Source organism: Cervus canadensis, chromosome 4 (genome assembly GCF_019320065.1).
Source record: "Cervus canadensis isolate Bull #8, Minnesota chromosome 4, ASM1932006v1, whole genome shotgun sequence".
Classification (NCBI taxonomy): domain Eukaryota; kingdom Metazoa; phylum Chordata; class Mammalia; order Artiodactyla; family Cervidae; genus Cervus; species Cervus canadensis.
In genome coordinates this window covers 78,996,392-79,009,922 of record NC_057389.1, presented here as the reverse complement: position 1 = coordinate 79,009,922, position 13,531 = coordinate 78,996,392, and positions in this window count along the sequence as shown.

Genomic DNA, 13,531 nt, shown 5'->3' with positions numbered 1-13,531 from the left:
AAAAGAAAAGACACCTGGGGAAAAATTTACCAGCATATCTTGTGAAGACTCTATAAATTATTGATACTCTTTCTTCTAAATAGCTTTGCTGCATTTTAAACTGAAGCCATGAGCTTCCCAAGGAAAATAGGGTACACGGCTGTCATTTTGGTTTCAAATTAAGTAAATGGTGCCCTAATGGCCTGAAAGAATTAATGTACCTCCAACACATGAGCCATTTCCTTCAGGGAAATAAGGTCCTTATTAATCTGGACAAAAGATTCATGAAAAAAGACATGTATAAGGAATGTGATCCCCGTTTTGGGGATGGAGCAAGCACGACAGAGGAAATTGAAATGACTGACCTTTGTCATAAAGGGAGACATGTGTCAGAGCTAATTACATAGACCATTTTGGTTTCCTATTTTAAATCGTCACACTTGAGCAATTAGAAATCACTTATGCTCTCAGTGTTATATTAATTTGTACTTATAGACTCAGAGACTATCATGTATGGAAGCAGCCATGGAGGCCAGCCTCTTGACTGTTCAGATGAGAAAACTGATACCCAGAGATGTGACAAAACTTTTCCAAAGTCACACACAAAAACCCAAAAATCACAGTCTGGCACTAAGTTCAATACTCTTTCCTTTAGGGATGCTATATTTTGGATATAGGATATTAATTTTAATTATTTTAAAAGTATTTCCCATAAGAAATATGTATTATATAGCTGTGAATTTTCAAAGTTGTGAATTTTTTAAATGTGCTCTCCTCATGCATTATTATTTCTAGGACTCCTTTTCTGATATTAGCATGTATAACTACATACATACATTAACACACACTGCCCCTGAAGGATTCCCTCTCCCATGTTGTTGCTCAGTCACCCACTCATGTCTGACACTTTGCAACCCCATAGATTGCAGCATGTCAGGCCTCCCTGTCCCTCACAACCTCCCGGAGTTTGCCCAAGTTCATGTTCATTGCATCATGTTCATTGCCATCCAGTCATCTCATCCTCTGATGCCCTCTTCTCCTCCTGCCCTCAGTCTTTCCCAGCACCAGGGTCCTTTCCAACGAGTCATCTGTTTGCATCAAATGACCAAAAAACTGGAGCTTCAGCTTCAGCATTAGTCATTCCGGTGAATATTCAGGGTTGATCTCCCTTAAGATTGACTGGTTTGATCTCCTTGCTGTCCAAGAGACTTTCAGGAGTCCTCTCCAGCACCACAGTTTGAAGATACCAATTCTTTGACATTCTGCCGCCTTTGCAGTCCAGCTCTCACAACCATATGTGACCACTGGGAACCCATAACCTTGATTATACAGACCACTGTCAGCAGAGTAATGTCTCTGCTTTTCAACACACTGTCTAGGTTTATCATTGCTTTCCTGTCAAGAAACAATTGTCTTCTGATTTCATGGCTGCAGCTATTTTGGAACCCAAGAAGAGGAAATGTGTCACTCAGTTCAGTCACTCAGTCGTGTTCAACTCTACGACCCCATGGACTGCAGCACGCCAGGCCTCCCTGTCCATCACCAACTCCCGGAGTTTACTCAAACTCATGTCCTTTCAGTCAGTGATGCCTTCCCCTTCTATTTGCCATGCAGTATTGGGGCCGGATGCCATAATCTTCGTTTTTTTTAATGTTTAGTCTTAAACCGACTCTTTTACTCTCTTCCTTCACCCTCATCAAGAGGCTTTTTAGTTCCTCTTCACTGTCTGCCATTAGAGTGGTATCATCTGCATATCTGAGGTTGTTGATGTTACTCTTGCCTATCTTGATTCTAGTTGGTAACTCATCCAGCCCGGGGCATTTCTCATGATGTGCTCAGCATATAGGTTAAACAGAGTGACAGCAGACAGCCCTGTCATACTCCTTTCTCAGTCTTGAACTAATCAGTTGTTCCACACAGGGTTCTAACTGTTGCTTCTTGACCTGCGTACAGGTTTCTCAGGAGACAGGTAAGATGGTCTAGTATTCCCATCTCTCTAACAGCTTTCCACAGTTGGTCATGATCTACACAGTCAAAGGCTTTAGCACAGTCGATGAAACAGAGATAGGTGTTTTTCTGAAATTCCCTTGCTTTCTCAATAATCCAGTGAATGTTGGCAGTTTGATCTCTAGTTCCTCTTCCCTTTTTAAACCCAGCTTGAACCATCTGGAATTTCTCAGTTCACATAATGCTGAAGCCTAGGATGCAAGATTTTAAGCATGACCATACTAGCATGGGAAATGCGTGTAACTGTCTGATAGTTAGCACATTCTTTGGTACTACCCTTCTTGGGGATTGGGATGAGGTTTGACCTTTTCCAGTCCTGTGGCCACTGCTAGGTCTTCCATATTTGCTGACATAATGAGTGCAAAACCTCGATGTCATCATCCTGTAGGGATCTGAATAATTCTGCTGAAATTTCATCACATCCACTAGCTTTATTAACAGCAGTGCTTCTTAAGGCCCACTTACTTCATGCTCCAGAATGTCTGGTTCAGGGTGACTAACCATACCATCGTAGTAATGTGGTTCATTAAGATCTTTGTTTTATAGTTCTCCCATGTACTCTTTCCATCTCTTCTTGATCTCTTCAATGTCTACTAGGTCTCTACCATTTTTATCCTTTATTGTGACTATCTTTGGGCAGAGTGGTCCCTTGATGTTTCCAATTTCCTGAAAAGATCTCTAGTCTTTCCCCTTTTGTTGTTTTCATCTATTATTAAGTATTGTTCATTGAAGAAGGCCTTCTTGTCTCCCAACTGTTTTTGGAAGTCTGCATTTAATTGGATGTACCTTCCCCTCTCTCCCTTGCTTTTCACTTCTCTTTGTTCTTCTGTTATTTTAAAGCCTCCTCAGATAACCACTTTTTCTTTGGGATGGTTTTCTTCACTGCCTCTTGTACAATATTACAAACCTCTGTCCATAGTTCTTCAGACACAATGTTAAAAGGGACTCAATCTAGTCCCTTGGACCTATTCATTACCTCCACTGTGAATGCATACGGGATACCTTAGGGTACCTGTAATGATCAGGGCATGCTTAATCATTGCATTAGATGCATTTTTAAAGATCTATTCATATTCCTGTCACCCCTCTAATACTGTTAGTTTACTGAGTATAGAGTGTCTCACTCAGCTTTGTACCCCAAAAACTTAACACAAAGTAAACATTGTGAAAGATTTAATTACTTATAGTTTACCCATTGCATGATCATTCTATAAATGATCCATGACTATATCTGAAACTCATTAGCATTTTTGGTAATATAATAAACAACATATCTTGAGTCTTCTGGGGAAAAAAAAAATCTCCTAAAAGGGTTAAACAAAGAGCAGCATCTCCTTTCTTAGTGTCAAAGAAAGAAGCATCCGATGGTTTGTTAAATCCAACTCCTCCATCTGGGTGTAGAATCTTATCTTGTCATCTGGGAATTATTTCATTAAGTTCTTCTGTATCCTCAGTCTCTCCACTCATGTATTGTTCTAAAACTAACTGCAAACAAAAAAACTTAAAACCTTTGCCCTGACCCTATAGCTCCCTCAAATCACTATTCTGTTGCTCTCTTTCACCACTAAACCCATAGTGATCATACTCCTTATCTCTATTTGTTAGAATTCATTATTTCTTTTATATTCAACACATAAAAATAATGAGTGAAGGAAGGAAGGAATATAAGACCTTCAAAGACTAAGCTTGTCCACTTGAGCCACCAGACCCAGTCACTTCAACCTATCTCAAGTGTTCCTTGAATGCTTCCAGGTCTCCTCAGTTCCTCTAGATTCACATCAATCTGCAGCCTCTTTTTGTTTTCCAGAAATGAAGACAGGTTCTTGTTCTTGTCCTTAATCCTACTTTTGAGTCATATTTAGTTGGGGGACATGGTGAAGGGTGGTTTTAACCTCTCTGGTAGGAACTCAATCTTATACAGCCCAGCAAAATCAAGACATGGATCTTCCTTACAGGCTTCCTTGAACAGTTGGTCCTAGAATCACCGCAAAGGAGATCAGAAATAAAACCGCATCAAGATAAAAAAAGAAAAAAAGGAATGAAAGGATAAAATTCGGGAAATCGATTCTTTAATTTAGAAGACTAGAATATTATCTGACTTAGAAAGCTTTCACCATTCTATCTCAGATCTAGCTAAAGGTTCTAAAGCTGTCGTGTGGTACCTAGGCATGCCCAGAGAATAGATATTCCTGGTGAGGGGAAGCTGCTCCCAAAACTCCCCTCTCAGCTGCTTTTGAGTCACTCTTTTCTCAACCCTCAGCTCAAAGCTCCCTCTGCTCTGGTCATATCAGCCTTTATGATTTTCTGGGTTATGGAGCTGTCTTTTTCATCTTTTTTTTTTCCATTTATTTTTATTAGTTGGAGGCTAATTACTTTACAATATTGTAGTGGTTTTTGTCATACATTGACATGAATCAGCCATGGATTTATATGTATTCCCCATCCCAATCCCCCGTCCCACCTCCCTCTCCACCCGATTCCTCTTTCATCTTTTGAGCTGCAATTTCTGATCTTATAGATGCCAGCACAGCCACTGGGATGGCCACATCAGTTACCCTGCAGCAAAGCCGTTGCTGTATACCAGGAGGAGCACAGTAGACTTCAGTTACAGCTGAGAAACCTCACCAACAGTGTGAGCTTGGTGAAAGTCCTTAACTTTAATGAGACTTAATGTCCTTGCCTTAGCAGAAAAACTGGATGCAGTATTACCTACAAGGGGTATTGTAATAAGCAGGAAATTTTTTATTAAAGTGCAGCAAATGATATATGCTAAAGAAATGACTTGTTTTAGTTTATATGATTTACAATTTATTGATATTATGGTAATGGTTTATTGACAATGGAGATGTTTTCATATCTTCCGTGACTCTTGTCATAGTACCTGACTGCAGTGAAGATTTTTCACACATGCATAAACCTTGTAGTTCAGTTCAGTTGCTCAGTCATGTCTGACTCTTTGTGACCCCATGGACTGCAGCACGCCAGGCTTCCCTGGCCATCACCAACTCCCAGAGCTTACTCAAACTCATGTCCATCGAGTCAGTGATGCCATCCAACCATCTCAAACTCTGTCATCCCCTTCTCCGCCCACCTTCAATCTTTCCCAGCATCAGGGTCTTTTCCAAGGAGTCAGTTCTTCGCATCAGGTAGCCAAAGTATTGGAACTTCAGCTTCAGCATCAGTCCTTCCAATGAATATTCAGGACTGACTTCCTTTCAGATTGACTGGTTTGATCTCCTTGTAGTCTAAGGGACTCTCAAGAGTTTTCTCCAATACCACAGTTCAAAAGCATCAATTGTTTAGCGCTCAGCTCTCTTTATAGTCCGAGTCTCATAAACCTTGTAAAACCTTTTAAAACCATGTCAAAATTTCTATTGTCAATTTTACTCATTGTATAAAACTAGTTCTATGTAGGATGCATTCATAAATTTAAGAAATAATTATTATGTGCCTAAAATGTACAAAGTGTTAGGGTGGCCAGTGAAGATAGAGTTGTAACCAAGGTAAACTGTATCATTGCCTTCAGGAAGTTTAGAAGCCCATGGAAGGGTTAGCAGGCTTCTAGAGGTCAATGTGAGGACAGGACAAGTATTACAGCCAAAGCTGGCTGCATAGGAGAGGGCCTGTGTGTCAGAAGGATTTTCCTCTGCCTGGTGACCCTGGTTCCCCTGATGGCACAAATATGGGTGGCTGCAGTCTTAGCTACTGGTTGGCATGTTAAAAGTGCTGTGTCACCTTTGAAATCCAAGAAAGTGAAACAGGACTCTTTCAAGTACTAGCATTTCTAATGCTGGCTTTATTTGTTTGTGATGGTGGCCATTTTTGGTGGAATAGTAATAGATGGCACCAAGACTGTCCACTTCTCAAAAGACTCAATTAGGAAAGCCATGCTATACAGCCTCATGTTTATTCAAATTTCCTGGCTCCTTCCCTCTAACAGGCAAAGAATCTGACCTAAGCACCAGAAGAGTGTCATAAAATTCATGATTTTTGCTTCTTTGTGTATCTAGTGAATAGATATGATTCATTAGATTTTCATGAAGCTACTTCTGCATCATCCTATTTTCATATCTTAGAGGCAGAGGGTGATTGGGCAGCTCAAGGGTTTGAACTCTTAAGCATAAAAGCAAGCATGAATGTTCAACCTCATCTTCAAACTCTCTGTCCTGCTCTAGAGAGTATAAGGGACACTGTTCATTCAAGGAAGAAAGAAGCCAGCATGGATGGCAAAAAAAAAAACAAAGAGTATGAGAGAAAAAATGGCAAGCAGTTAAAATTGATGGGATAGATGGGGGCAGATTATATAAAACATATGGCCATGTTAAAAAAAATTGAGTCTATACAAAGAAAAGCACATGAACTCAAAGTGTAAAAGAAATCTCAGAATGACAAACATTTCCCTGAAAAAAAAAACCTCAATATTGTAATTTGATTTTTGTGAATTCTCTTTGATATTCACTGAAGGAGACATAGGAAAACATTGGGTTCGTGTCATATATATGTTCTATTTATACTTGTGTGTATATATAATTAACACTATCCTACTGCTTTCTAAAGAAATTCAATCTTAGAAACCATGGAGGATATTTGGGAAGCACTTTAAGGAGGCATCAATTGTAGGAGACCTAATGACTGGCTACTGAAGAGAAACTTATGAGAAAAATAAAATGTGTTCATTCAACAAAAAAATGTACTGCATGACTTATATTTTCTAGACAAGATTTTAAATAAGAAAGGCTACAGCTGGAAATAGAACAGACAAAATTTCCATACTCATGCTGCTGCTAAGTCACTTCATGGAGTTGTCTAAAGGAGAGAGGCAGATAATAAACCTATAAACAAGGAAATCTAGAGGATAAGGAAAGTGGAAGAAAATTAAATAGGAAAGAGAGAAAGAGCATACTCTCATCAAAGAAGCCCTCACAGATAGGATGGGATTGGATAAAGAACTGAAGGGAGGAGAAAGACCCCCATGTGGACACTCTGGAAAAAGACTCAGCAATAGGAATGATGAAGGCAGCGGGCGCTGGGTCAAAGGGCAGAGAGAGTCAGAAAGTGAGAAGACAGTTGGCAGGAATTGCATTAAGTTGTTTGCTGTACCATGAGCAATATTGACCTCCCATTTCCTCATAGAGTCCTTCAGTAAAATCTTCACAAATGGCTCTTGCCAGCATATCAAATACAGTTAATTACTGGGTCCTTTTTTTTTTCTATCAGTCCTAGACTGTAACTTCAGGCTCTGCAAGAAAGGCCCCAAGTACCTGGATTAAAATAAGAATATGATTAAGGGAAGACCTGTGTTAGCAGATAGGTTATAGCTTAAAAATATTTACAATTTCTAAGAACAAAACTGTGGAGTACAGAAAGCCCTCAAGTCTCAGTCCTGTGTTTTTGCTGGCAAAGAGTCCCTCCTCTGCCCCAGATTCAGGGGCAAACCTTGGCTGACCCAGGCTAATCCACTATTTAATGCTGATGGTGATAATGTTCAGGGGTGGCACATGACCTAAGCAAGTGACCTTCAGAGCTTTTGGCAGGGATTCTGGGTATCTTTAATGGAGCTACTGTATTAACCCACAGTAATTTCAACATACAATTAAGATTGGGTGACTTATTTATCTTTGCATAATTCTAGAGGCTAGAAGTCTGAGATCAATGCGTTGGCAGGTTTATTTTCTCTTGAAACTTCTCTCCTTTTAAATGTTCATCTCCTCTGTCTCCACTTGATCTTCTCTCTGTGTGTTTCTGTCTCCCAATTTCCTCTTATTATAAGGTCACCAGTAATATTGGATTAGGGCTCTCCCTAAATGACCTAACTTTAACTTAATTACTTTTTTAAAGACCTATCTCCAGGTAAAGGTACATACTGATTTACTTGGGGTTAGGACTTCAACATATGAATTTTAGGAGGACACAGTTCAGCCCATAACACTGGGACAAAGACTAATTTTCCTGGGAGTCATCCTAAAAGGTTTTCCCCTTTCATTGAAAATGGTGGTATGATGATTTGAGGTCTTGAAGCATGAGCATGAAAGTTGTTCAGTCATGTCTGGCTCTTTGTGATGGACCAGAATTCTCCATGCTAGAATCCTGGAGTGGGTAGCCCTTCCCTCCTTCAAGGGATCTTCCCAACCCAGGGATCAAACCCAGGTCTCCTGCATTGCAGGCAGATTCTTTACCAATTGAGCTATCAGGGAGCCCTGAGGTCTTCAAAGGAAGCAGCAATTCTATGACTTAGTGGGACAATGGAAGATCTTTTGTGTCAGCTTTTGAATTGCTATATGAAATCTCATCTATAGTGACAAATGAGGCTTTTCAGTTACATAGGTCAATAAATTACTTTTACACTTACTAGTTTTCTCTCCACTGCAATTAAATTATTTCATACAGATAAAGCCTAGAGTTAGTTCATTGATTTAAAAAAATATATGAGATTCATATTCAGACTTCAAATCACTTTTTCCCTATACCGTCTGTAGTCTTTCTCTCCAAAACTCAGGGAAGTCAAGGTCTCCAGATAGCAATAGGATAAACAGATAAAAGATAAATGTAGCATTTAAATGCACTTTTTTCTTCTTAAAAAAGCATTAAAATGGTATTCTTAATCTTAAAAGATTAAGCACACAGTTGAGAAGAAGAATTTCTGAATTCCACAGTTATTTTACTGTGATACTTTTTATTTAACTTTGAAACCTAGGTTGTCTTCAACACATCTGCTTAGTTGTAGTCTCCCCTTTGAAAGAAACACAGATACCTCCTCTGCTGTACACACAATTTTTCTGCTCCAGAAATTTGATCTCTGGAGAAAGATGCATATTGAAACCTTGGGTCTATCATTACTATATATATAGTAGATCATTTTTAGGAAAGCAATCAGAATTAGGAAGTAATAACTATTCATCTTTAATGACAAAGAACAACTCCAGAGACTCAATGTCATTGTTGTTGTTGTTCAGTCACTAAGCTATGTCCAACTCTTTGTGACCCCATGAGCTGCAGCACACCAGGCTACCCCGTCCTTCACTACCTCCCAGGGACTGCTCAAACTCATATTCATTTGCTCAGCAATGCTACCTAACCGCCTCATCCTCAGTCTCACTCCTCTTCTCTTGCACTCAATCTCTCCCAGCATCAAGGTCTTTTCTAATAAGTTGGCTTTTCTCATCAGGTGGCCAAAGTGTTGGAGCTTCAGCTTTAGCATCAGTCCTTCCAACAAAAAGTTAGGGTCGATTTCCTTTAGGATTAACTGGTTTGATATCCTTGCCATCAAAGAGACTCTCAAGAGACTTCTCCAGCACCGTAGTTTAAAAGCACCAATTCTTTGGCCCTCAGTCTTGTTTATTGTCAAATTTTCACATCCATACATGACTACTGGAAAAACCATAGCTTTGACTATATAGACCTTTGTTGACAAAGTTATATCTCTGCTTTTTAATGTGCAGTCTACATTTGTCATAGCTTTCCTTCCAAGGGGCAAGTATCTTTTAATTCCTTGGCTGCAGTCACCATCCACCATGATTTTGGAGCCCAAGAAAATGAAGTCTGACACTGTTTCCACATTTTATCCATCTATTTGCCATGAAGTGATGGGACCAGATGAAATGATCTTAGTATTTTTTAATGTTGAGTTTTAAGCCAGCTTTTTCACTCTCCTCTTTTACCCTCATTAAGAGGCTCTTTTGTTGTTCACTTTCTGTTATTAGAGTGGTATCATCTGCATGTCTGAGGTTGTTATTTCTCCTGGCAATCTTGATTCCAGGTTGTGATGCATACAGCCTGGCATTATCCATGATGTACTCTGCATATAAGTTAAATAAGCATGGTAGCAATATGGAACGTTGATGTACTCCTTCCCCAGTTTTGAGCCAGTCCATTGCTCCATGTCCATTTCTAACTGTTGCTTCTTGTCCTGCATACAGATTTCTTAGGAGACAGGTAAGGTGGTCTGGTATTCCTGTCTCTTTAAGAAATATCCACAGTTTGTTGTCATCCACAATCAAAGGCTTTAGCATGGTCAATGAAGCAGAAGAATATACATATATATATATATATATATAAATTCCCTTGCTTGTTCTGTGATCCAAAGGATGCTGGCAATTTGATCTCTGGTTTCTCTGCTGTTTCTAAATCCAGCTTGTACGTCTGAAAGTTCTTGGTTCATATGCTAGCCTAGCTTGAAGGATTTTGAGCATTACCTTGCTACCATGTGAAATGAACACAATTGTACAGTAGTTTGTCATTGTACATTCTTTGGCATTGTCTTTCTTTGGGATTGGAATGAAAACTGACCTTTTCCAGTCCTGTGGCCACTGCTGAGTTTTCCAAATTTGCTGGCATATTGAGTGTAGTGCTTTCACAGCATCATCTTTTGGGATTTGAAGTAGTTCAGCTGGAATTCCATCATCTCCACTAGCTTTGTTGGTAGTAATGCTTCCTAAGGCCTACTTGACTTCACACTCCAAGACGTCTGCCACTAAGTGAGTGACCACACCATCATGGTTATCTGGGTCATTAAGTCCCTTTTTTATAGTTCTTTTGTATATTCTTGCCACCTCTTCTTAATCTCTTCTGCTTCTGTGAGGTCCTTGCAATTTCTGTTGTTCATTGTGCCCATCTTTGCAGGAAATGTTCCCTTGCATCTCCATTTTTCTTGAAGAGATCTCTAGTCTTTCCCATCCTATTGTTTTCCTCTGTTTCTTTGCATTGTTCCCTTAAGAAGGTTTTCTTATCTCTCCCTGTTATTCTCTGGATCTCTGCATCCAGTTGGGTATATCTTTCCCTTTCTCCTTTGCCTTTCACTTCTCTTCTTGTCATAAGTAATAATTATTTCATGTTTTATGTATATATAGTTTCCCCCCAGCTTTCTGTGCTAAATTCTTAAATCACCTAGACAATTTTTACAAATAATATTTTCTGAATGAGTTCCAATGTTTCTTGCTCCTTGAAGAAAAATAGAAAATATTTTTGTATAAAACTCTAAAACATTATTTTCCTGATTCCTTATGCCAGGAAAATAGTATAAAGAAAGTTACACCACAGAGTTATTGAGCTGCCAAATATAGCTGAACTGATGGGTCAAAATTCAAGGCTACTATATCCTGCTGTCCTAAAACATTCTCTATTTTTCTGTTTAAAGCTTGAGAAGAATTATAAATGGGAATAGTTTACAGTAAATCTAAACATTGTTGAAACTTTTACATTACATTATCAACATGTGAGAATGTAACATTAGAAACTATTGTCAAACATGAAAACAACTTCAGGGGATAAGGGACTTTGAAGGACGATAAAACTCACAAATCTCATGCATTAAAATGAAATGAGATCTTAGTCACCTGACAGGAAGCTATATGGTCTAACTCTCCAGTCTCATGTTGTAGAGGATTCAATGGCAATGAAGTGGAGTTTACTTGTTCTCAGTGATAATAAAGTTGCCTCTTCTGTTGGAAATTTATTTATTCACATCTTGTTCTTACAAGTGTCTCTTCTTTTACCTCATGTCAAGAACATTTGAAAAAAGAAAAAGAAAAAAAAGAACATTTGAAAAAAGAAAAAAAAAAAAAGAACATTTGATCCTAGTCCTTGTTCCTGTTTTAGCTTTTGAGAGTGGTCCTGAGATTGTCTCACCTCTCTTTCATCCTAGTCAAAAGTTAGGGTCAAACTTTCAAAAATCTTTCAAGAAGGAATTGTGCCCTATCCCCAATGTTCTAACACATCAGGTGTCTAACACATCAGAGTTTTCAAGTACACAATAGGATAGAAGGGAGATATGCATATTTCCTCTACAGTCAACAAAAAGGACATTAGCCAGGCATCATTCTCCAGACAAAAGAGCCAGTTGTAGAGAAAAATTACAGATTACATCTGCTTCTTAGTACAATTGAATTACATTGTTCAGTCACAGATCTGTCTGGCCATTTTCCACAAACTCGGATTAACACTTGGGCTTCCTTACTTACTCTGTTTGTTGAAATGTCTCTTGTAAAGTCAACTGTGGAAGAGTTTCCTCTAAAATTTAATTCTAAAGTAAAACAGTTTGTAATTGCTTTTCAACTTTTAAAGGTAATTCTTCTTAATGCTTTCCAGTAGACCAAGAAATACCACTTACCACAAGTATTTTATGTGTTGAAAGTACTATCTCTGGTTGTACTGGTAAGGATCTTTAAATAAATAACCAACATTGGAGAAGTAAGTCATTACAAGAGAAAAAAAAAAATATATATATATATATATAGCCTCTTTATTGATAATGCAGTTTGTCAGGGTTTTTTTTTTTTTCTTTTCTCTGTCTTTTTTAACTAGAGAGATAACAGCACTCTCCAATAGAAATATAATAAAGCCCATATATATCATTTAAAGTTTTTTAGTTCCCATATTTTTTAGAAGTGTAAAGAAATGGTTAAAATTAATTTTAATAGCATATTATATATTGCCTTTAATCCATACATGTGTGTGATTTGCTAAGTTGCTTCAGTCATGTCTGACTTTTTGCAGCCCCATGGACAGTAGCCCACCTGGCTCGTCTGTCCATGGGATTCTCCAGGCAAGAATACTGGAGTGGGTTGCCATGCCCTCCTCCAGGGGATCTTTCCAACCCAGGGATAGAACCCACGTCTTTTACATCTTCTGCATTGGCAGGCAGGTTCTTTACTACTAGTGCCACCTGGGAAGTCCTAATATTATCTATATTATAAATTATATCCAAATATTATATTATGTCCTATAGCACATTAGATCCTGAATACTACATTTCAACATATAATCATATAGAAATTATTAATTAGATAACTTTAAATTCTGTTTTCTATACTAAGTCATTGAATCTGGGATATATTTCACACATGTCCTATCTCAATTCAGACAAAGCACATATCAAATTCTCAATAGATACATATGTCTGGTGACTGCCATACTGAACAGTGACAACATGGAAATATGTTTTGTTTGCTCTCTGACTCACATGAAGTCATTATATGTCACTATTTATGTAAACCTTTGACTTTGTTATGCTTGTAAGGAAAAGCCTTTCTCAAGAGGTAAAACACTTTATATCTCTGAATAATTGATCCTTCTAAATAATCAAGGGCTTCCCTTGTGGCTCAGCTGGTATAGAATCCACCTGCAGTGCGGGAGATAAAACCCATACTCAAAGAATTGCATTAGGGTTGTAAAATGCTGGTTCCCCAAATATCAGCAACATAAGCTTTTGAGAAGGTAAAGTTGAGGTGCTGATCACAGGAATGGATAACACTAATTTAGCTTTGGTAGCATCTTAGAGATGAAAGGCCAAATCAGGATTTATTGAGAATGGAAAGTTTGGTGTTTGTGGATCTTCCATGCAAGGACTTGACTAGGATTGGGTAAGGATCATGATATAAAGTTTAGACTTGATATTAGAAATATCCAGTAAGGATTTTTGAGGAAAGAGATTCAAACTCTTCTGTAGGTAAAATCTTATATTGATGCTTTCTATTGAATGGTGGTTAGGTATTCAGAAATTTCCTATGATGAACAGTCAAGTTATTTGTCTGAGCAGACTCTCCTAGAA